Source organism: Colius striatus, chromosome 4, assembly GCF_028858725.1.
Source record: "Colius striatus isolate bColStr4 chromosome 4, bColStr4.1.hap1, whole genome shotgun sequence".
NCBI classification, from domain to species: Eukaryota; Metazoa; Chordata; class Aves; order Coliiformes; family Coliidae; genus Colius; species Colius striatus.
Genome location: NC_084762.1, coordinates 19870954 through 19894577, shown reverse-complemented (window position 1 = coordinate 19894577; position 23624 = coordinate 19870954). Strand labels below are relative to the sequence as shown.

Below are 23624 nucleotides of genomic sequence, written 5' to 3'. Positions count from 1 at the left end.
TTCTACGTGTCTTTTGAAATTTCTCTGTTCAGAATGTCCCGTGGTCAGAAAATCACAGGTGTGCCGGCAATGCTCTGGAGGAGAGAGTAATTCAAAGGCCCTTCTTAGACTGTAACGAGAAACAGAGAACCAGACTTCAGGTGTAAACCGGAGAGGACTTTGCTGCCAGCAAGACATCCTTTGAGGTAGCTGCAGCTCAAAGGGCTGTTGAAATGAGCAGAGCCAGAGTTTGACTAGAAGCCAAGAAAAGGAGTAGCTCAGGTCAGCTAATCTACCACGTTCCATGTGGTGTATCTATCTGTCTCTGCCTGCTCTGAAATAGTGTAATTGCAGTCTTCAAATAATTCCTTGCCTGAAGGGTGGATGTTAGTGCTTGCAAGACACCACTGACATAGGACTTTAGAAACTAGCCCAGAAAAAATATGCAACTGATGAGAGACAAACTCTTGTACCAGCTTGTAATGTTTACAGGAGGAGTCTTTGGAGAGGAATAAGAAAAGTATGGAGAGGGAGACCAAGCTGTTCAAAGGCATGAAGCAATTTCTATAAAAGCAGTGGAGTTGGACCCTTCTATGAGGAACTTCTGTCAGTGATGGAGTACCATAACAGAAACTGACTGTAACTACTGGAAAAGGAAATCTTACGAGAGTTAATGAAAAAAAACCGCTTTCTTGGAAATGATTCCCTTCCTCAAAGAGTGATGAAGAAATTAGAAGTCTTAGCCCAGCTACACAAGAGAATATTAGCTGAAAGTTCTTGTTTGGCATCCCAGCAGTGATACAGGGTTATGTACTTCTGGCAAATACTTCTGATCTTTCCTTTAACCTCCTCTGACTTCTGAGAACTCTTGTGTAATGGCTCATTTCACAAATGTCTAGCTGCACCGCAAAAATTTGTTGCCCTGAGGTCAAGATTCATTTGTGTTGTGTCATTATTGAAGCCCGTTCTTGTCTCTGATACTGTCAGGCTTCAGTGAAGGTGATCTGTGAGAACTCCAGACCAGATCTGAGGACAGAAGCAAAGAACTCACAATGGTGTGAAACTGGGTCATTTGAAAGCAAATTTGAACATTGTAAACACATGCTTGTAGCTTGTTCCACAGATTTTGGGAACATGATAGAAATTTCCACTAAAAATTTCAGCTGACTCATAATGGTTACTCCCATGGCTAACCAGTTTTGGAGTGGCCCTGCTGACTGAATTTGTTGATCCCTCGAGCAATACGCCTTTGCAGTAGAAACAAGCAGAAGAATTCTAATGGAATTTCCACCTAGAAAATTCCTTTTGAGTGTAACCCAGGGAGATACACACAGCCATGTGGAGCCTACTCAAAGATTCCTTCCACTGTATTTGAGGGCACCCAGCACTTTGTGTGATCATGGATAGTCATGGATTTCTTTATGTCAGTAAGAGACAGCACTAGTCAAAATCTTCCTCTGGAAGCAGCCATGTAGCTCAGAGGCCAAAGTTTATCCCTTAATAACTAATGAACCAAATTAAGTTACTCTGTCAGTACTATTATTTCTAGGCCTGTGTTGGTCAAACAAGCACTTGTTCTGAATGAAATAACTCCTTCTAGACAAAAAAATCTGAGCTCTGAAGCTGATCTCTCCCTGGCCTTGACATGTTAGTGTTGTCATGGTATCTCAAAAAGACCCAAGGAGAAGGTAGAGAGAACTCCTAAATAATTTGGCAGTGAGGAAGCTGTCCTCTTATCACAAAGTTTTCCTCAGAGTTCTTGGCCAAGTTCTATCTGTCTGGCTTCTAGTTTAAGAGTTAGAGGCAGGTTCATATTTATTTTATTAAACTTCTTTTAAATGTAAAGCAATTTACATTTCCAATGTGGAGATAGTCAGAGAAGGTGTGGTGCTTATGAGACACAGTTGTCCTTAATCCCACACTTGAAGAATGTTAATCACACCTGGATTGAATTTATGTGGACTTTTCTGTACCACATCACACTGAAATGGCAACAGATGGAAGTGTATTCTTACCTTAGCAACAGTATTGATGCTCTTTATCAATCCTTCCAAAGGCAATTTCTCCCATTGTGGTTCCACATCTCTTTAAATTCTTATTCAACTTTCATTTAGGAAAAATCTGTCACAGAAGTGTCTTTGAGAACTTGTATAACTGAGGTCTCAGGAAAAAATGTAAGCCAAAAGGTTTGATCTGCTTTAAGAGCTATATAAAACTACATCTCTCAGTTGTCCCATCCCTGTGCTATAACTGATTTCCACAGTGTTGAGATTTTTTTGTTTGTTTGTTTGTTCACTGTTTAAATTCTACCATCCTTCTCTGAATTCCTTCATAGCCTGAGTAGCAAGCTGAAATTTCTCCCATTCAACAACCTTTTCTACTATACTGCTAATGATGTTACTGATTTTGAGTATCACTAAATACCCTGTGTTGGGCAACATTTCCATCCTCTTCTTGGGTGCTGTATTTACACGTCTCTTCTGGGCATTACAATCCTATTAAAGGACTGACTGTTTGAGAATCCACTGAAGAATGTCTCTCCATCACCTCATAGCTCTTGAGTTCTCCATATCTTTTCCTTGGTGGCTCCAAGGACTTGCAGACTTCTGGAATAGGTAGATAGGAAGATGTCCATCTCTCTTTGAGCGCTCCATTTGTGGTGTTCTGAGCTCCTGAAGCACCCTGAGAACCACCATATGGGCATTTCACAGGAGAGCTCTGAAAGAGAAACCAAAATGTGGCCACTGTGTGTTGGTCACCAGCCATGCATTTTTATGTGATCTATATGGAAACAGTATCAATGTTGGAGTACTTCTGTCCAGTGTGTGAATGCAACCAGGCTCAGTCACTCATGGACTGTATGGTGCTGCGGTTGGTGTAGGATTATATGTATTATTTGGGCTGTGGCTTTTCTAGTTGTACAGCTTATAAGCTACGTGGATTTTCCTAGAACACAAGTCAGCAGAAGTAATAGACAACTACTTTAGACAGACTGGGCAAATAATGTTGGAAGTGGTTAGATCTGTTCATAAAGATAAATGATGTAGTTAGAAGTTATAATTTTTAGAGTTAAAAAGTGACTGTAAAATCTCAGGAAATGTTAAATAACCTCATGACACTAAAGGGAAACCTCGGGACTTTCTAGGGCTTCAACTTTCTGCTCCCTGGAAAACCTGAAAATTCCCCATATCTTTTGTCACAGAACTCACAGGATGGGAGAAGAGGAAACTATGAAGTCACAATTCTTGGACTGTAAGGTAGGCAGCTTATTTAGAGGAAGAATGAGAAAAGCTTTACCAGGCTGATTTATAAACTGCTGGTATTTGGAGTTACCTGTAGGACTGGGATGTGTTACCCTATAAATCGCAGAGAGATGGATGACTAGATAGAGGACAGGGGAAGCCGCAGGAGAGATTCACTTATTAAAAATCTCTACGATTTATTGTGTTGTGATCCCAGCTGGACATCACCTTCATATAGTAGCAAGAGTCATGTAATATACACCTAAAAAGTTCCTGTAAATCTGCAATAGGCTGTTACTGGCCATTTTCTACTCTAATTTACAAATATTTGCACAAGCAAAGAAATTAAATCTCTGTTAGGTGAAGTCCTTTTATCTGTGGCAAAATATTTTAAGAAAACTTGTCCGGGGCAAATACTGTTGTAAATCTCCCTAGGTTCTCCCTGGGTTATTTTCTTTCTTCTTTTTTGAGATGATTTTACTGTCTTCCTGGGATTTTTATCAGTATAATGGTTGTGGTTGGTGTGTGGGAAGGGAGTTATGCTTAATATTTTATTCTGGCAAAGATCAGATCTATACACTGTGCTCTCCTTTTTAAACTTAATTTCATATAGGCTACATCTTTTCCAGGGCTGGCAATTTCCTCCACAACCTTTCTGTCTACAGGTCTTTGAAACCGATGTGAATTTCTCTCTCACAGCTTTTGACTTAATGGATTGAGAGCTCCAGGAGAGGGCAAGACGAGATGTCCAGCCTTTATTTGCTGTGCAGCCTTTTTTTGGCATGTGAGTCTCAGCTCTCGTAAATTACATGGATTCAGATTTGAGCCCAGCTTATCAGGAAATCTGTAAGTTTCCTGCATCTCTTCCTCACCTCAAAGAATATTCAGGAGGAGACAAGCAAAAAAAAGAGAGTAAGAAATTTTTAAAGGGCAAAAACATGTGACCTAGTTTTCACCACCTTTTGGTTAAAAGTTTGTGTCTGACTGCTATTTCTAAGTTCATAATACTTTTTTTCCCATTAAATAAGGGTCTGAATTTTGTTACTTTTCCTGATGTCTGCTTGCACATCTACCTGGTGGAAAGCTTTCTGTTAATGTGACAAATTGAACTGTTTCACAAAATTATGTATTGACTCCATTGCAATTTTCATTTCAGATATATTATATTCCATTCATTTATGTAAAAGTAAAAAAGATAACGATTTTATTCTTTTAGGCTTTCCAAATAGCATTCAAATGAAATATTTATAGAGGATTTAGTTTCATTAAATATTTGGGAGTTTTGACTTTGAAAAGATGTTTTTTAAAAGTTTCTTATATCAAAGCTAGATGTTGGTACCTTGGAATTTATTGCATGATGGAAAAATCATCTTTTAGCTATGTTTGTAATGAGGAAATTTCCCATCTCTTTTTTGTAAGAATCATGTTTCCTCAAGCTATTTCCTCTGCAGCTTTCAGACTGTAAGAAATGTTACTTGAACATGATATTCTTCTATGCTTTTTGACCTACCTGTTTGACATGTAGTCAGATAGCAATGTTGTTTTCTCCTAGAATGGAATGCATTTAATTTCCAGATTAAACAAGTCATTCTACATGGTGACGCAGAAATGTTTGTATTCTATAGGTGTTAATAATATTGATGTACTAAAATGCAGAGCTGTGTTATTATGTGCATTTATCCTGCACCATTAAATTTCTTATTTCTGCTCAGTCTAAAAACTGCTAATTCTTTCAGTGAAATGAAAGTGCAATACTGCTGAAAACCAGAGATTGCCAGTATTATGTGCCGCAAGTATTACAAGCAAGGGATACAGTGGGTTTCCTTTTTGTTGGAAAGTACTGCTGAAGAGAATCCCACTATGAAAAAAACCTGAAGACTGATGCTTTCTGCCGCTCCAAGCGGTGTGACTGAAGGGAATGGGAAGCTCTGAGGAATGTAGGTCTTGAGAGATTTTGGGGGTTTTTTTTGTGATGAAGAGTGGCTTTGTTGTTTTCAGAGGATGAGCTGCATACAAGTAGATGTCACAAACTGGTGAATTTTTGACTGTGACTTTCCTGACTAAACTTCAGGCTAGGCTTATTTCTGTGCTTCTGAAATGGACTCTGATGAAATATGAATCTCCTGTTGCTGGTTTTGTCATGTGAGGATCTTTTATGCAGATTGCACTGCCTTGCCACATGCAAGTGTAGTGGGAAGATCAGGACAGGTTTTAGATGCAGACTGCTGCTCATGCTTGGCTCCCCTCAGAGATCAGAGGATCAGATCAAGAATGCCCAAAGAATATCTATGTCTTCATCCATGTGTTGTGTAGACAAGTTGATGAGATATGAAATAAATGAAGTATGGTTAATGATTGTACCATGAAAGTAAGAACAAGATGCAAGAATCAGCAGTCTTAAAATGTTTATACTCTAAAAGACCACAGGTATTTATGTGCTAAAGGGATATAATGCTCTCATATGCTGTCTGATATTCCAGATATCCCTTGTATGGATATAAAATACTTAACTGGAATGGATCCTGATCTTTGGCTGTCACTGACCTTCCTGGAAGCATGTTTAGTATTGTGATCTGTAACAATATGCTGAGTGGGCTTTTAGGTCAGGGATAATCTGCAAATTTCTCAATTTCTTACTTTATCTTCTTTTTCTTCCCCCCTCCCATAGACAGACTCTCCTTCTGGCAACATTAGGAGACCACTAAAGTCCTCTTTTGAGTCTTCTAGTAAACGTCAAAGTTGCTCACTATAATCCGCTTCTTTATCTGTCGTTCGCAGTGGATCATGTACAGCATTCCAGTAGGAAATACCTCACCCTTCTAGGTCGAGTGGGATTCCATCTCATGCACGTGGCCAGGCTCTGCCCTTTGCTTTACTGTTGCCTTCCACAGCACATCAGTAGGCTGCTCAGGGTGGCCTTTCTTTTGTTCAAGTTATAGAATGATTTTAATAACAAAAATCATGTTACTGAGTATGGAAACTCAGCCTGGCATCGGTTTGTTACTTCATTACCTACTCTTTCCCTGCCAGTGTGGATAGCCTGATGACATATTTTGGAGGTGTGTCATACAGACTCTTTTTCATGTTTGCTCAGCAGGCTAGACATTTATCAATTTGTTTGGGATTTGTCAGAACATCCAGGGAAAAAATATTTCAAACAGTATTTTGGACAATTTCTGCCTGAAAAGCTGTACAAATTGTCAAGGGGAATTATGGGACCTGAAATAACTTTTAACTCTATTGTCAGGGTGTATATCAGTTTAGACATGCTTGTGAAATCAGGAGAGGAGATTGAATTCTTTTGTGTTTATAAGTAGGACTCACTGTTAATAAAGATTTGAAGGCTCTGACTTGACTGTGCATTGCTTAGGTTGGACTTGGAAAGAAGGACATAAGGAAAAAAATGAGATTGTAGGTGTGGGCGTCAGTAAAGTCTTCAAGATTCCCATTGACATGCCTGGTAAGGGTAGGACTCCTAGTGATAATGAGCAGAGAGAGAAGAATCGAGATGAGGAGGAACGTATATACAGACTATTAAGAAGAAGTATGCTTGAGAAAAGGAGAATTCGATGGCTTATGAAGAAGACAATCTTTCCACTGAGTGAAGACAATATAGAATAATTTTTTTGGGTTGTTTTGAAGATTGGGGTGGAGAAATGGAGGATCAATCTAGATTTACCTCTTTGTATTAAAGTTATATTTTTGTGAGAATATATAGAGATTTCTTTCTTATAATAGGCATTCTATATTACTTGAAAAACGAAGAAGGATTCCCTGCAATACAGAAAGCACTTATTTTCCAAACTCAAGGTTCACTTGGCAAGGAGAGAGAATCAACCGGTGCTGTAATGACTTCCTCATTCTGAAAAAAAACCTGGAAGGGCATGGTGAACAAAGAAAGAAGTGCTTATAAATCCAAGGTCTCCTTGAGGGAAACAAGGCTTCTAAGGCTTAGAAGATAAAGCAGCAAGCTCTGAGACTCACAGGGGCAGAAATTAATGACAAACAAGAAAAGAATTAAAAGACTTCAATCGCTAGTAGTTTCAAAGGAACTGTTTCCTTTGTTTTCCTTATCTTACATGGAGGCTGATGTGGATCCTGGAGAACTAGGCTTAACCTTGATGCAGAGTCTGAAAAGAAGTTTGAAAGAAACATTTGTGGCTGTTGATCCAAATGATAACCTGAGTGTGGTGTTGCACAGAACTAATGTCAGCCCCATGGACCAGTGCTGGATATGCCCTTATGGACTTCACAGCCTCCTGGAGACACCAGAAATCACCATCCTCACCCCTCAATTTGGAAATAATAATGGAAAAGAGATGGCATCTGAGCTTCCAGATGAACGAAGCCCTCAATCAGTCAGTCAGTCTCTGTCTTTCAGATCTTTATGACTTGTGCACTAAGGATGGCACTGCCAACGTGTAGCCATCTGAATGTTCAGCTTCTCATCTTGGAGCTTGCTGCCTCATTTCCTGCTCTCTACAAGCTGATGCATTCCCTCCATCTCTGGTGTTCCTGAATACAGTGGGACAAATAGCCCCCTGGAGCAGTCTTTCTCCATTTACTGCAGAGAAAGCATAGACAACTGGTTTGGCTTGTATCAAACTCCTAGTTGGCTAAGCTCAGAAGTATCCAACTCTAGCTCTTTGGAGCTAAGTCTGACAAGTAAAACAAAAGTGTGAGGGCTACAGTGGAGATGGGTGAGCAGCTAAATGTAACTAAAGGTAACAAATCCTTACTGCAGGCTCTGTAAGGTAAAATGGGATGTGTGGATGTGACTGCCACTATTGCCTGCTGAAGCCTGGCTGTGCCAGAGAACAGGGATACAACTTGTGCAAGAGTTATTCAAGGGGCTAGTAGAGTATGATATGAATGTCCACTACATCTCATTCCTTGGTGTCACTGGCTGTGGTGAGCTCCAGGACAGATCTCTGAGTGAAAGGAGAGTTGTGTGTGAAAAGGGCACAGAGGTCTGTGCTGACTAGGAGGATCAACAGGGTGAGAGATGACAGAGTGAGGAAGTGTCCAGTGAAGTTGGTGAAGGAAAAAGGTCCAGTCCTCCCAAAGAAGCCATCTTCCAGCAGAGAAGTTTGGGCAAGTCCAGCTGAAGAGATTGTGTTTCTATCTTGTATCCCCTACAGTGACTTCATGAAAGAGAGAAATAAGATAAAAGATATTTTCAGAATGATGTGGTGTTTCTGGGCTAAGGTCCAAAGTGCTGAGCAGTCCCAGGAGAAAACAGTTTTCTGGATCCAGGTTACTGCTCTCTTCATAAGGGTTGCAATATGAAGGGAGGACACTTTCTCTCCAGGAGAAGCAAAATTTGGCTAACCAGGTTCTTTGATGCCCTGTTAATTTTTGTCTTTTTTTTTGCCTGTGACCTCTTTAGACAGTTACCACCTGGAACATGTTATACTGCCATTTATCTTTCTGTGGAGGCAGAAGATGGGCAAAGCCTGTTGAACTGAAGGATACAAGCATTCCAGAAGTTCAGGTAGCACTTGTGAGTTCTTTGATAATTTCTGAATATATCTACATTTGCTACCATTCTACAAACTACCAGACATGTCAACCAGAGGGGTGCAGTAGCCACATGATTTCACAGAGTTCATATCACATTGAAATAGGCCAGTGGGAGGCTATGTTGGGGATATCTAGCACTTTGCATTCTAATTTGGAAACAACCTCTCAGTATATCTGTTTGTTCTGGTCCCAAGCTGTTACCTTGGACCAGAACTGAGATGTGATCTCAGCTGGTGATCCAACATCAGCTGCATCTCTGTGAGTGGAAAAAGTAGTGAGGGTCATTTGGGCATAGTGAATGCTGATAAAAAGAGAAACATACTTGGCACCTTTACAAGTCAGGCACTCTGAGGATTTCAAAATTGTGTCCTTTTTTATAACAATAATAAATTTGTCAGTTATGTGGGAAAACAGTGAAAAACGAATGTCTTTTACTGCATTCGGAGCCATTGCTTCAAATCCAGTGACATAAGGGCCAATAAAACTTTGAGCTGGGAGGCTGAATTCTGCATTGCTAAAGTCTTTGTATGTATGGTTTTAGAAAATGTACAAATGTGCCAGAGTCTCTCATTGTTTACTGGTTTATTATTTTGTCACTATGAAGTGGCTCTGATTCCAGGTATGAAATGCAAGTTTAGCTTCTATTATCATAGAATCACAGAATGGTAGGGGTTGGAAGGGACCTTTAGAGATCATTCAGTCCAACCCCCCTGCAGAAGCAGGTTCACCTAGATCAGGTCGCATAGCAATATGTCCAGACAGGTCTTGAAGACCTCCAAGGAAGGAGACTCCACACCCTCCCTGGACAGCCTGTTCCAGTGTCCTATTACCAGGAATGAGCAAACATTTTGCACTTATGATGAGCAGCATTCACACTAATTTGGAGATCAGGTGTAAGCTGCAGAAAGAGATCTGAATGGTTCCCTCACATCCACTGACTTTTGATAACCCAGTGCTCTTTCTCCTCTCCTCTTTCTCAGCTAAGGCGACACGTCCTCTGTAGCTCACATTGCATGTGTTATAATCTTAAGGGAGTTCAGCCCCTCTCCTTTTCTCTTTTTGGAAGTGCTTTGACCACTGCTAATTTACATCCAACATATAAAATAAATTTTCGTGTTCAAATGGAAAAAAAAAAGTTTCACTCTAGAAGTGATTAAAAATGAACAGGCAAAATATTATAATACACTGAACAATATTCCAATGTGTTTTAACTTTTTTCCATAAAAATATGTCTGCAGATCTGTATGCCATTGCAGAGATTAGTCTAGAGGGATTTGATCCATCAGACAGAGCAATATAATTACTTTTGATCTTTACTGAAGTGGTGAGAGAATGGAAACAAGAAAAAAAGAAGGAAGAAATCAGCACAGAAGGTAGAAATTGTGGAGAATACACCAGAAAGTTCTGGAACATTTTACACTCCAAAAATATGCACATGTGGGCTGTGAACTGCTTTATAATTGTTATAGGATCTGCCTCTAAAAGTCTGTCAGAAATTCCAGGGGGCCAAGGTACTAATTTGTTTTCAGACCAGACTCTGACAGCAGAGCAAATGCAACAGAAGTATCCCCAGGAGTGTTTATGGACATAGTGGCCACACAATGCAGAGCACTGGTGCTGTAGATATCATTCAGATGTTTCCAGGTATGGTTCAAATACTCAAAGACTGTCTGAGGTTGGAAAGGGCAATGACAAATTTGATGACAGAGTAGATTTTACCTGTATATTAGGTACAACAACTAACTTGAGAGAAATAAGAGTCTTCTGCCCAGATCCAGTCCAGATCAAACTTGTCCTGCCAAGCAGTCTGCTGGTCAAGAGACCCAGGCCCTGTGGCTGTGAAACTCTGGTGAGTGGAGACTTTGTTTTATCCCTCTTCTTGTAGTATTGTAGGATATTGCATATCCTACTTTTATGTCACATACAGTAGAAGAGCTGATGGTTCTCCATCCATCACCTACAACTTGTCTATCTGTCCTAAGAGTAGTTTCTCAAAGATAATCTTCCCGCATTTCTTATGGCCAAATTACACTACAGAGAAAGGATTTATTAAAACAAACACAGAAGAGAAGCAGGAAAGTGGTGGGAAGCTACTGGAATGGGGGTCACTTTCCCTTGAAATAGTGTAATTAGGTTGTTTTATGGTCAGACTCTGTCACGGAAAGTTAGCCCTGAATAGGACCTTAAGAGAGTATTAAACCATCTTTCCTTCTGCAGGCAAGTGCAACTATATCAACATCATCCCTGACAGATATGTGCTTAACTCCTCCTCAAAGTTATCTGGAGATGGAGGCTTGAAGCTGAGGTCTCAAAGATTAAATAAGCATTAACAAGCTGTAACAATGAGCAGCTGTGATTACTAGAATTAAGCCTCTATTCTAAAGAGATGGAAAAATTAATCATCATTTAAAAATATCAATGTGTAGACTAATTAAGCAAGACACAAAGCTAATTTACAATTAAGCTCTGGAGAATAATGAGACAGTAAATAACCTGGTCTTGCCTTCTTTTTTTTCCTTTCTCTCCCCTTTCAAAACTGAGTTCTCTGTCATTTATGATACTGATTTGACTAAAGATATGTAAACATCTGAATACCTTTTGGAAGTGGGGAAGGAGGGAGAAATATAGTCAGAATTTAAGATGTTGAATCTGGTTTTAACTATAAGTTACTTTCTGCCTTCTTTTCTCACAGGGTGAAGGTGAGCAGCTGGTTAGTGGTAAGGCACCAACTAGTTAAGACTCTCCAACTTCTACCTGCATTGACTTAGGAGCCTTTAAGTTCCCCTCTATGGGTTTGTTGAAAATCTGTATTTATCGCTAACCTGAGTTTATCTGGTTTAAATATCTGGTTAACAGGTGTTGTCTCTTTAGTCCTTACTATGGCCTCCTTTTTATCATTCTTTCTCTTCAAAATTGCTGAGAGGTGTATAGGGAAAATTGTCTGTGAACTGTAGGCTTGGCTTCAGAACTGGGTCATGAGTTGTTGTCTGAGAATTTGTTCCTTAAAACTAAACTGTCAGCAGGAATCATTGGAATTGCTAGGAAATACCCTGTTAAAAAATTCAGCTTGTTTTTACCTTCACAGCTTCTTATCAGACTCTGTGAGGATTTGAATCCAAGTTCCATGTAGCCAAAGGAAACGACTGTTTGTACTTCAGCAAGGCTGGGATTTGGACATAAATTAGACTGGCTTTATAGCACAGACTTAATTCTCTGACCTACTATCATCTCTCTCTGATATTTTGCTCCAGAGCCGATATAGTTAAGAATTCTGAGGTAAGGGCATCTTTTACAGATATAAATCCATTCTCTAAAACAGGAAAAAGAGAAGTATATTGTGACTGACAGCTCAATCTGAGCTTTGCATCTAAGCAAAACCCCAGTCCGTGTGTGAGGCAGGAAGTGAATTGCAGAGCTTCAGAAATAGCACAGAAACCTACATTCTGCTTGCAAATGCACCATTCATAGCTCCCACGGGGGCTGTAGCTCAGCCCCCTGCAACAGAGGCAGCAATCTGGGTGTGGAATAACATGTAAAACGCTATGTTATGATATACACTCACAATAAGGCTGCCTTACAGCACGTAGGAAATTTTCCAATTGCTTGGAGCATGAGTTGGAAGGTTACCTTAATGGGCAGAGTTTGCAAGCAAATGGAGCTGACTGTGGCAGAGTGGGACTTTGAAGGTTCAGTCTGGTCCTTGTGAAGCTGCAGTTAGGTCAGGCTTGATGCACACTTAAAGGGCAGTGATCCAAAATCCAGTACCTTTGGCTGAGTGTGGCGAAACAAGGCCTGACATTTGTGTCTAATGAGAGGTGTCAAAGCAGCTCTAGAAAGGCTGGGCTCCATCCAACAGAGTTTACTCTGCTTTGGTTTTGTTTCTCTTGCTGTGGGACTGGTTTAAAATTACAGTGAGTCTGTGGGGCAATGTTTGCCTCTTTTACAATGACCCAGAAAAGAGATTTAGCAGAACCTGTGTGCCTTTTCCCAGCTCTCAAGGCTGTCACTTCCTTCCTTAGCAGAATTCTGTAGCTTCTAAGGCTTTGTGTGAGCAAGATTACACAAGTATACAACATGCATAAATGCATGCCTGACAATTATTCTCATAGTGGTGACATCACAGTATGAGACTGGGCTTGGAAAGAGCCAAGGTGAGAGCAAACTAGCTGTAAAATCCTGCCCTCCCCAAGCCTGTGCATGATTAATATCGCAAGCTGGATTATGTCCTGCACAGTTTGGTGAGGGAATTGAGTGTAGCTGTGGGAGGCCTGCTGGCACCTTATGGGTCAGCACAAGCACAACATCCCCATGCTGCTACTGTGTAGGATCCAGAGCATCCCCAAGATATCACACAACATGCAGTCTAGCCAATGCATTGGTTCTAGGGATCAGTGGGAAAGCAGTCCAAGTGCCATCCCCAGGCTGTTGATGATGGGAAAAGATTGGAGAAGTGGTAGGAAGTGCGTCCTAATTCCACCAGTGAGGCACAGATTGTTTTTTTGCTCCTCTGACATAGTTTGCTGCATCAACAGGCTGCTGAATCTACCAGTGTCTATCCAGGGAATGTTAAGACAACTGAAATGCTTTTTTTGAAGTCATGAGTTTCTAGCACTTACTAGAAACTTGTGGATGAAATCCTGAAAATCCTGAAATTCTAGAGAAGCAGAGAGAAACAAAAGACAGACACAGGCATGCTTTAGTATTCTGTCATCATATTTACTGCAGTTCACAGTAAATGAACTACAAGAAATTGTGTGTAAATAAATACATACATGTCTGTTGTTTCTCTGCTCATAATTCTAGGAGGTTTTCTTATTAAAATGAAGAAAATAATTGGTTTCATGTCACCTGTATTTGCAACCCCATTGTAAAAGAAATGTTTAGTGGTAGCTTCTGTTGGTGCATCTCAAGAACAAACATCTGAATCTGGCTTATTCAAATACACAAAACACATTTGATTGTGACAACAGAAATTAAAAAACTTTTTGGAACATCGCTTCATGTTTTCCTGAATAGGAACTAAGAAAGGCCCTTGTTCATTTCCACCTCAAACTATAATAATCTGGAAGTTGATTTAAATGCTGGAAAACACCCATAGGAGGTACAAAATGGAGAAACAGAATTGTCAGCTTTCCCGAGTGATCAGTCCTGAGTTTTAAACTAGAAAAAGAAAATTTCCCCTCAAACAATACAAGAATTTTGAGAAAATCATGACTAAGTGAGAGGACAGCTTTCCCTTGGTCCAGTTGAATTTATTTTCATCTAAACTACACGCTGTTCTTTTCTGTGACTAGTCCCATGGGAGAACTCAATGTGAGGCAGGTAATGGGAACACAGTCTACTGAAAGTAGTTTTGCATCTTTATAAACACAGCCATTCGCAGGATGATCAGGATTTGCTATACAGAGTGAGGGGAAGGAGAGAGGTCCAGGATGTTTGAGACTACAAATGTGAATAACTTGCCATCAGCCATTTCTCTCAGTTGGAAAAGTTTTGTACTTCTTTTCTTACTGTGCATACCAGTTTTCTCTGCCAAACAGTTTCATTGATTGAGGTATAAATGAAGATAGGGAGCTGACATTTGCTGTCCTCTCTGCAGAGAGGGGAATGCTGGCTCTGCAACCTTATGAATGAAGGAAAAAAAAAAGAAGAAATTGCTTTGCTCCTCTTCTGCAGGGCAGTGATTAACCTCGCTAAGGGAAGGAGGTAGCTTTTTTTTGAACCCCATGGCTGGGGGATTACACTTGCAACTACTCCTCATGTCAGCATTGATGTTTCTGAGTATGTATCCTCCTGAAAACAGAACTTAGGCAAACAGAGGTTCCAGCTGTACAGATTTATCCCAAGGGGATGGAGGAGAATGGGAGATAAAAAATAAAGGCCCAAACTAGGCTTGTTTATGATGAAGGAATATCTACATGTTTTAATTTATAATGTGAATTTCAAGGAATATATATACACACATATAAAAATATTCAGTGTGAAAAATAAAAGGCTCTTCACCAATGTTTGGGTATTGTGCCTTAATAAAATGACATATTCCAGAGACAGTCATGACTTTAAGCCAGATCATGGATAAAAATACTAAGAGAAGGATCACCACAGCAACAATCCCATTTCTCCCCTTCTGCAGAGGAAATGGAAAAACACTCAGACTTAGCCAACCTGAATAAATTATCCAGATTATCAGAACTGTAAGGAAAGCTGTATGTAATTAGCTCTGTGTGTGTGTTTGTGAGTGTGCACACATGTGTCAGCAGGACTTCAGCCTGTTAAATACATATGTCAAAGGGGACAGCTCTGAAAACATGCTCAAGAGGAAGAAAAATACCATGGTTTTACTTTACTTGGCCAGCAGATTCCATGTGCAGTGTGGTGCTCACTGCAGTGCTGCTCATCTGGGCTCTCCTGCTGTGGTGGCATGGAGATGAGGTGAAGGACACTGATGCTCTCTTGGTCTTGTTTCAGTCTGAAGCTTGGAAACGGCTTTCCAAACCAATTTGGGAGCACAGAGGCACTCTTACTTCAGTCAGGCAGTTGTTTTTACGTGTTTTATGTGTTGTGTTTTGCCAAATAGACTATCTGGTTAGCCAGAGAGGGAAGAACAGGGCTGGAAGGGTAGGGGACAGGAGCAGTATTGTCACTGTTTGACTTTAAGCACCTTGTGAAGGAGTCTGCACTGGAAGGCTCCTCTTACCAGGCTGCTTGTTTGGTCAGTAGAGTCTCCTGTCTGGCTTTCTTAGAAACAGCCCAAGGAAAGGATGTGACTTAGAATCGTGGTAGTGATGACGAGATCTTTGCCAAATTTGCAATGTATCAAAGGCTTCAAAATCACATTAGAGAAGCCCAGAAGTATGTGGCTTTCCTGCACAGAAAGGCAAGGTTAGGCTTGGAGTGCAAAGGCTGGGTGTTCCCTTTCCTGCTTCTCTTGCAATTAGGAAAAGTACTTATTTGGCTGGTTTAGCTCAGTGGACTGTGTCATTTTTCTGGCTCAGATTTCTAGCTAGAAATGTCTCCTAGTTTTTCTGGGTTCCTAAATTTTAAATAAATGATGTGTAACTGGTCCATGTCTTTAGCCTTTTTTACTTTCCAGGCTCATACGTTTTGCAAAGGAGGTGTGTGCTCCTGCTGAACAAATTTAAACCTACTGATAAGAGGCCGGCTTTTCTTTATTTTCCTCACTGCAGGGCAGTGCAGATTTGGCTAGATGAGCTGAGTAAGGATAGTGGTATCCTGGTGCCATTTGGAGTGTGTAATGAATGATGGGTCCGGTATATACTCTGATGTTGATTCAGACTGAATTCTGGTAACAGTCCACAGCTGATGGGAATGTGGCTGGAAAACAGCTAAGATGGCTGCTGTTAGAAGCATATGAGCTTTCTCCTGCCTCGCAGTACATGCCCTTCAGAGCCTTTGGGTGCCAGTAGCAGAAGGATGCATAAGCAAGCAGGAGATTTCAGTTTGATCACAGCTGCAGAGCCTTTCTGGCTTTCGCTGACATTAACTCCAGGTTTTTGTAAAGAGCGGTTTATAGCAAAATTGTCTGTTCCATAATATTCTACTTTTCATTTTTTAAAGTGCAAATTTTTAAGTCAATTCATTTGCATCCACCTCTTGCTCCCTTTTATGCCCTCTGCTATCTGCCATCTTGCTGTACCCACTGTGGCTTCAAGGCTGACAAAACCTGGTGAGCTGCAAAACCTTGCCACATAGCACGTGCTTTCAGGCAGGATTTTGTGCTGGCTGGCAGTGACAGTGAATTACTATAGTGGGGAAAAGCTAACAGCAGCAGCTGGAGTTAATGAATCCTACATCATCCTGAAACAGGGTTGGGAATCCCAGAGCTCAGGGGGTTTTCATGGAGGTCTGCTGCAATCTTGAGTGTTAGTGACTGGAGGAGATAAATGCATATCTGAATGGACTAAGGAATAGAGATAATACTGGATTTTTTTTTTTTGCATTGTATTCAGTGCCTGTGTGTTAGAGCTTTTTTTGTTTCTCATCTATTTTTGAGATTAGCTTGTTTTTCTGGGAAAGGAGAGATATGAGTAGTGCATACTGTTAGATGAATGTCTGCTATGATTCTGTTATTGTGTGCTGGACCTCTAAAAATAAAGTGTTCCCCAGGCTGTAGTCTAGGAGAGATTGCTATGCATCAATGAAAGATGGCCCTTACAGTGAGTTACATGCTTGTTTTTATCTTGTGTAGTTGTTATTTCTCTCCTTGCTTGTTTGATTTAACTTGAAACACAAGCTATTCTGCTTGTAGGCAATTTTGATTTAGGCGTTCAGGAAATGCAACAGGATTAAGTTTGTGGAAAACATCACTGGGGAAATCCTGTAAGAACTACACATTGTTTCACTTGCCATCCTGTCGTAGCCAGGTCTGGTCAAGATGTCTCCTCTGTACTTCTCTGGCTTACCTGTTAGGAAAATAGATTTTAAACTAGATGATAACCCACAAAGATTTTCTTTCCCTTTGAAACTTGCTCCCTCTAAACTGAGGTCCTTATATTATAACCAACACCCTGGACTAGAAAGCTGAAATCTGCAAACCCATATCTGGGTTCTCAATAATATCTAAGAAGCCACTGATTTCTTCCATTCAGGTATACTGGATATGAAAGTCTCCAGTGTCAGGGATATATCTAGAATGGCTGTGGGTCAGATACAGATACTGCCTGTATATTTTTGTCACAGGATCAGATTGCTTGCATTATAGCTTGAGAATAAGAGAGACTGAGGCTAGTTCCTCTGAGCTGAACGCGGCCTCACAGAGTGCCATCCTAGGGGACTCTTTCATATGCTTCATTGTACCCTCCTGTCAAATGTGATTGGAAATCAATGGTGAATAAGAGATCCCTGATCTCCATGGATACTTGTCCCTACATGGTGTCAAAATCCGAGTTGGTGCCTTATTTTCTCATATTTTACTTGTAACTAATTTATTTAGGGAGAGGAAGAGAAAGAAGGAAGTTTTTCAGAGTTGAAGTAAAGAAATGAGAGAAAGGAAATTTGGTAGTGATTCTCATCTGGAGCTGCTGGGAGGCCTCCAGAAGCCTGCCCCATAACTGCATTCCCTGAGCTTATCTTCAGCTCTCATGCTTTGTTCTGTACCCGAAGCAGGGGGAATACAGCTGCTGCAGCTGCTCGTAGACCAAAAGGTGACCTTTTGAGTAGCTGAGGAACGATGCATTATTTAGTGCATCCCTGGCTAAAATGGAAATACAATGATTTTGTGAGTGGAATGATTTGTTCGCTCTTTCACGTGGATGCATCCTCTTTGCACCACACAATTTTGTGATGTGCACACTAGTCTTCGTGGTTTATTCCGAGTAAAGATTTTTTTGCTAAGATAGATATTACATGTTGGAAAACACTTAGTTAGAAAAGGCCTACTAACCCACTGTAATAAACTTCAGATTAGAGTTACTAACTTTGCAAAAAACAGCTTCTATTTAAATAATGTGTAGGAGTGGAATCTTCCTAGTCAAGTGTATGTCTCTAGACTATCAGCTAATAATGGTAAGTGTCATAACCAGCTGTTATTTCAACATGAAACGATTTACTTCTTTCAATTTATCAAGAGTCTCTTAGAAGGTGCCATTGCAGGACATTCATTACAGGGATGTTTAACAAACAGAATATTTGTCATTCGCATAGACAGAGGCTTCAGCAACTGCCTAACAGTGGTCTGTAATAGCCAGATACTTAGGCACTCTGCATATCCCGTGGGTAAAGGAAGGGAGGCAGATGGGAACAATTTTTCACCATGTCTAACTTTAAATTCCCTACGTGGTCTTCCAGATAGAGATTCAAAGAACTTGAGGCTGGAGCCTATCTCTCCTGCTGACTGTGAATTGCAGTATACTCTGATGTGAGTCCATCTGCTCTTGAACTTTATAAATATCTTTAAAAATATCTATCTAGTTGTGGTTTTTTCTTTGAAGCTTCCAACACCATTTATGAAGGCTTTAAAGCAGTATTATCCATGTGTTTCAGATGAAGAGAGTCAGATGTATTGTCAAGGTAACAACTGGTTTGACAATGGCCAGTTTTCTCTAAGAGATGAACAGGTGGAGAGACTTGAGGGAAGATCCTGTGCTTAGCAGGGATTTCACTGAGCTCAGCAAGCTCTGAAATGTAAGAAGGAGAAGAAATCTGCACAAATGAAGTGCTGCTTAGCAGATCGTGCTATTTCATTGGAGAACAGAGTGGTAAAAATTCTCTGCAAAAGTATAAGCATCTGCTTCTATGCCATCATTTTTATTAGTAAAAGATTAGATAGGGTAAGATAAGTAGACAGGGATTCCATAAATGACTACAGGTGTTTCATTTGCCTGGTTGACATTGTCTTAACTGTTAAAAAAACAGTGCAAGATGACAAAAAATAATTGTTTTTCAACTCAGAAGATAAACTGCCTTTAAAAAGAAAGGAGTGAAACCCACTTCTAGGATTTCCAGGATCCCAATTAATTAAAATGAATACTTCTGGAGAAGCATAAACCCCCTAACCAGCTTTTGAGACGTTTCTCTGGCACATTCTTACTGACTCTGTGCCCTTATTTCCAACCACAGTGTCTGCTCATCCTATTGCAGCACTCTTCAAACCAGCCTCCCCTGAAGGATCCAGCAGACATGGTCTGAGAGAGGAACTGAGCACAAACTGGTAAGCGCTCACTGCAGGGAGTTCTAAGTGCTGTGAGATTTAGTCAAACAGCAAAGTACAAGCTTCTACTATGACTCATCTGGTGTAAAGCTAGTGCTAAGTATTGTACATAATTAAGACAACATTATTACAGTGAGATAGCACTTCTTTTTTTAGCATGGTTAAAGTTCTGGGAAGGTGTAATGTTTTCAGCCTTCAGAGCTGTGAAGACGATGAAGAGTTCTGATGGGAGTTCATTCTAAAAGATATCATGGCTACAGTGAGTTTAGATCATAATTTGCGTTGTCCCTGAAGCTCTGCGTGTTTATTTCAGTCGACTTCATGAAAGGCTGTGTTTTTTGTGAGAACAAGCACAGCCTTAAAGTAGCATTCATTAAACAGTACATGCAACAATGGCCTCTCTAGACATTCCAAGGGTTTGGTGATTTTTATGCCCACAAATCACATAATTTATTTTGAGCAATAATTCTTAAAGAGGTGCTGTTGGTATTTCATGTAACAGACACAAAAATTGCATTTGACAATGAATGCAATAGAAAATGTTGGCAACAGTTATGCCAGAGACCTATGGAGCCCACATTTGAACACTGTCAGCCAGGTACAGAACAGATGTATTCGTCAGCCAGTGGCCCTACTGATGGGAAAAGTTAAACAAGTCATCACACTTTACCTGCTTGCCCCAACTTTTTCCTACAGAGTTCCACAAATCAACTTTGTTTTTTATGAATGCATGCTCTTGATTAAAGTTTATTGTGGTATAATGCAAACAAATTCAGCTTATTGGCTGCTCAAAAGCCATTTATTCAGGTTAGTTGCTTCTTATTATCCTTAACTAGTAACTGCTCTTTATGGCGTTACAATATTCTGTTCATTATTCTGTCTGACTTACAAGAAAGAGGTAGGAAATCAGACTGCAAGATGGTGACAAGGACCGTTTGAAGGGGCAGGACTTGGAATGAAAGTCCGTCTGTGTATTCCAGCAGATGCCTTAGATGCGTGTTTATGCTCTTACTTGAAAATACATTGGCTACTTCTTCAGCCTAACATTACCACCACTTTTCATGTCGTTTCCTGACATGCTGCTTGTACTCCATTTTCATGCACATCTACAAGGATTTAACCAAGTAAATTACAGGGAACACAGAGTTTCAGGAGAAATCCCAGACAAGCAAGGCACTTAGGCCAAGACGTCTGAGCTACAGCCAGTATGAGTTGAACAAACTATGATTTTTTTACAAGTCCAAAGACTAAGAATTCCAAGGACCTTTCTAAGAAAATAACCATTTAGTATAAAAGATAGATCAATTCCCATTTCATTTGCACTCCTGTTTTCTGGATGAGTTTCCAGTCTATTAGTGAAATAGTAAACGCTCCCCAAGAAACCAACTACTGATGTTTTGAAAGGAAACCAAAAGCAGTGTATGGTTGTTGCAGAAAATGTCTTGAAAGAAAAAGACTGAAAGACCATATAATTCCCATGACAGCTGCAAAAGTTTGTGAAGATTACAGCTGAGAAAGATGGGCTAGAGACAGACCAGGGAGTCAAGAAGATATCTGCCTGCAGAGCTTCGTCCTGGCATGCCTTCTTGCAGACTAAAACTTGGTTGCTCTGTTAAGGACACACAACCAGAGGTGGAATTGTCTCAAATGAATAGAGCAACTGTTGACCATAGTTATGACCTTGGACTTTGTATAGCTTTGGCAGGATGTACACAACTTCTGGACATGTGAAAGGAGTGCTGCACACACATATTCTTTGTAACATGGGGTTTTAAGTCAGCTGAGCAGTCAGGCACCTCATTGTGGATGTATGTTGGAGTTGCTCTCCCAATGCAGCATCTCTCAGCTGATGTTTTATCTTTACTTCAACCATGAGCTCACAAGGAGCAGAGAGGGAAAAGTACTTGTATCCTCTGTGTACATTGACAGTAATTTTGTGGATGCAACACAGCGCTAAAGAGAGAGACAGCTACACGGAGTGTTTAGAAGGCATTAATTTCTTACATTCTTCTTTTTTTGGACCACACTGAAAAAGGTTACAGTGGGAATAGTAAAGGAAAAAACTTGCAGACTTCACAAAAATCAGAGCCTACAGCTTGTGCCGGATGGGTATATTTGGCACACATCTGTGATTATGAAATGACTTTTAAATTGCTTTTGAACTTCATCTGGATAATGATTCACCCTTTCAATTTCCTTTCCTCCCCTCAGAACATCTGCCATTAACAAACCAACTACTTGATGTTTTACAATTCACATTTGAACATACTTCTCAAAACATTGCACACTTCCTTAAATAAGCAATCATCAAGCTCATTTGCACAAAGATAAGGTCAGTCTTGGGATTGAAAGATGGATCAGCACCAACTTTGGCAACCAGTAGAGACTTGTTAAATTGCGACATCATGTTGCAGAAGTGCAGCATCAACAGGCAGCTTAAGTGTTTCTGTACAAATAGACATTGTAACAGCCCTGATTTCGTTGAGCTGAGCCTATTATAGGATTTAGGCATATGCCTAAAGATGGAATTACTGACACGACTGAAGTTAAGTGTTTTGTTGTGTATGGGCCTACACACTACATCTGTGTTTGTATTAGGAAGAAAAGCTGTTCTACAAGACATTTGGGCATTTTAAAATGTATTTTTGTTCTGAACTGGAACAGGGAGTTTTTACCTTGAAATAAAATTTAGGAAATGTTCAATTCTAGAATTCTTGTAATTGAACATGCTTGAAACATGGTGTGTCAGTAATGTTGAAACACTTTGTGACATTAAGATTGAAACATTGCATGTCCACATATGTTACTAAATTAATTAGAACCAACTGCCAACTGAGCACGCTGGGATTGCCTGGGTTGTGTTTTACCCGTCCCCTGGATACAGGAAGAGCTCTGGTCTGATCCAGCTTCTTGGCTGAGGTGCAATGCTCCATGAATGCTATCATTCAACCAAGCACTGAAAACAATGATACTCATCTGTGCATGCTGTAGAGCTGGAGCTACTGAACCCTGCTCAGCCCAAATGGCTTTATGTAGGGACATTTCAAGTGTCTTGTACTAGGTGTTTGATGTGAGTGCTTCAGGGATGCAGAGCACAGCCCCTGTGCTTGTAGTTGGTTTAGGTCCTCCTTGGCTTATCAGTTCTGGCCCAGATGTATCCAAGATGACTCCACACTGTCCAGGAGCCATGGTAGTTTGGGCACAGCACAAATGAACAGCCTCCATTTGCATCTGATGCTGTATGTGACAAGTAAGCCCCTCCGGAGGTGAGGGCTGCAGCTCTGCAGCAGCCAGTCTGGGTGTAAGACTGAGATGTAGCTGCTTAAACTCAAGCTGGCTCTTTGAGGAAACTTTAAAGTTCCCTTCCCTGAGCTCCCAAAGTCTGTCCCGCCTAGTACTTGGGGACTGCAGCCTGGCTGCAAACTGAAAAGCTAAAAATGACCAAGGGAAAGCTAAGCAAGTTTTGGTAACTTCCTACTCACTGTTTTACCGTAATCAGTAGTCATTTTCTTGAAAATGTATCGATGCTGTGAAATCAGCACTCGTTATGAGGAGATTGATGCACTGGAAAAAATTTAAGGAGCTCTGTGAGTATATACCAAGAATGATAGACACTTACCAGATTGAATATATTGTTTACCTTTCCTGTCTCTAGATACAATGGCTGTTCAAAAGGGAATAGGTATCTGTCAATTGTCTCCTAAAAGGGATCGTGAAAATTACCATTTCCCCCCCACCCCGTTCTTCAAGTTACAGACCCTCTTCTCAGTCTCATTGCCTGATGGACAGAGTAGGGTTGATTCCTAGGCCAAGAGCCTCGCTTTGGGTATGTGTGCTTAAGAAGGCAAAGTGGTACTGAAGCAATTGCTTTGGAAAAGTCTCTGTTTAGCCCAAATGTAAGTGTGGTGAAGTTTGTTCAGACAAATGTTTTATCTAAAATGGCTTTTCCTGTGTAAGTCTGTGGGTAGCTATGGTTTTGCTTTGATGTTCTGCTCTTTTTCAGGGTTGAAACAAAAAGCTAAGGTTCACAGCTTTTGTGTCTTTACCAGCTTCTGGGTCAGCTGACCACAGCAAGGAAGTTGTCCAATCCCATTTTTGAGGTACGTTCCTTCATCCTTTAAGTCTTCAACGTCAGCAAAACATAAAGCAGTAAACCTAGCTGCAGCCTATGAATATCGTCTCTTATGAAAAAACTCCTTGCCCTAACTTGG

At 40.5% G+C, this 23624-nt stretch overlaps 1 protein-coding gene across 4 annotated transcripts in view; it reads left to right on the top strand.

Annotated features, from left to right (window-relative positions):
• Nucleotides 1–23624, top strand: part of F13A1 (coagulation factor XIII A chain) — a 121397-nt gene that overhangs the window by 33382 nt on the left and 64391 nt on the right. For 2 of the 4 annotated variants that reach the window (XM_061995427.1, XM_061995432.1), the window contains 3 exons: nucleotides 18552–18621; nucleotides 19323–19413; nucleotides 23417–23513. The gene's annotated coding sequence lies outside the window, so the exon portion shown is untranslated. Of the gene's footprint in view, nucleotides 1–18539; nucleotides 18622–19322; nucleotides 19414–23416; nucleotides 23514–23624 lie in introns of those variants that run through there. The other 2 variants (XM_061995428.1, XM_061995429.1) reach the window with 2 other exon arrangements.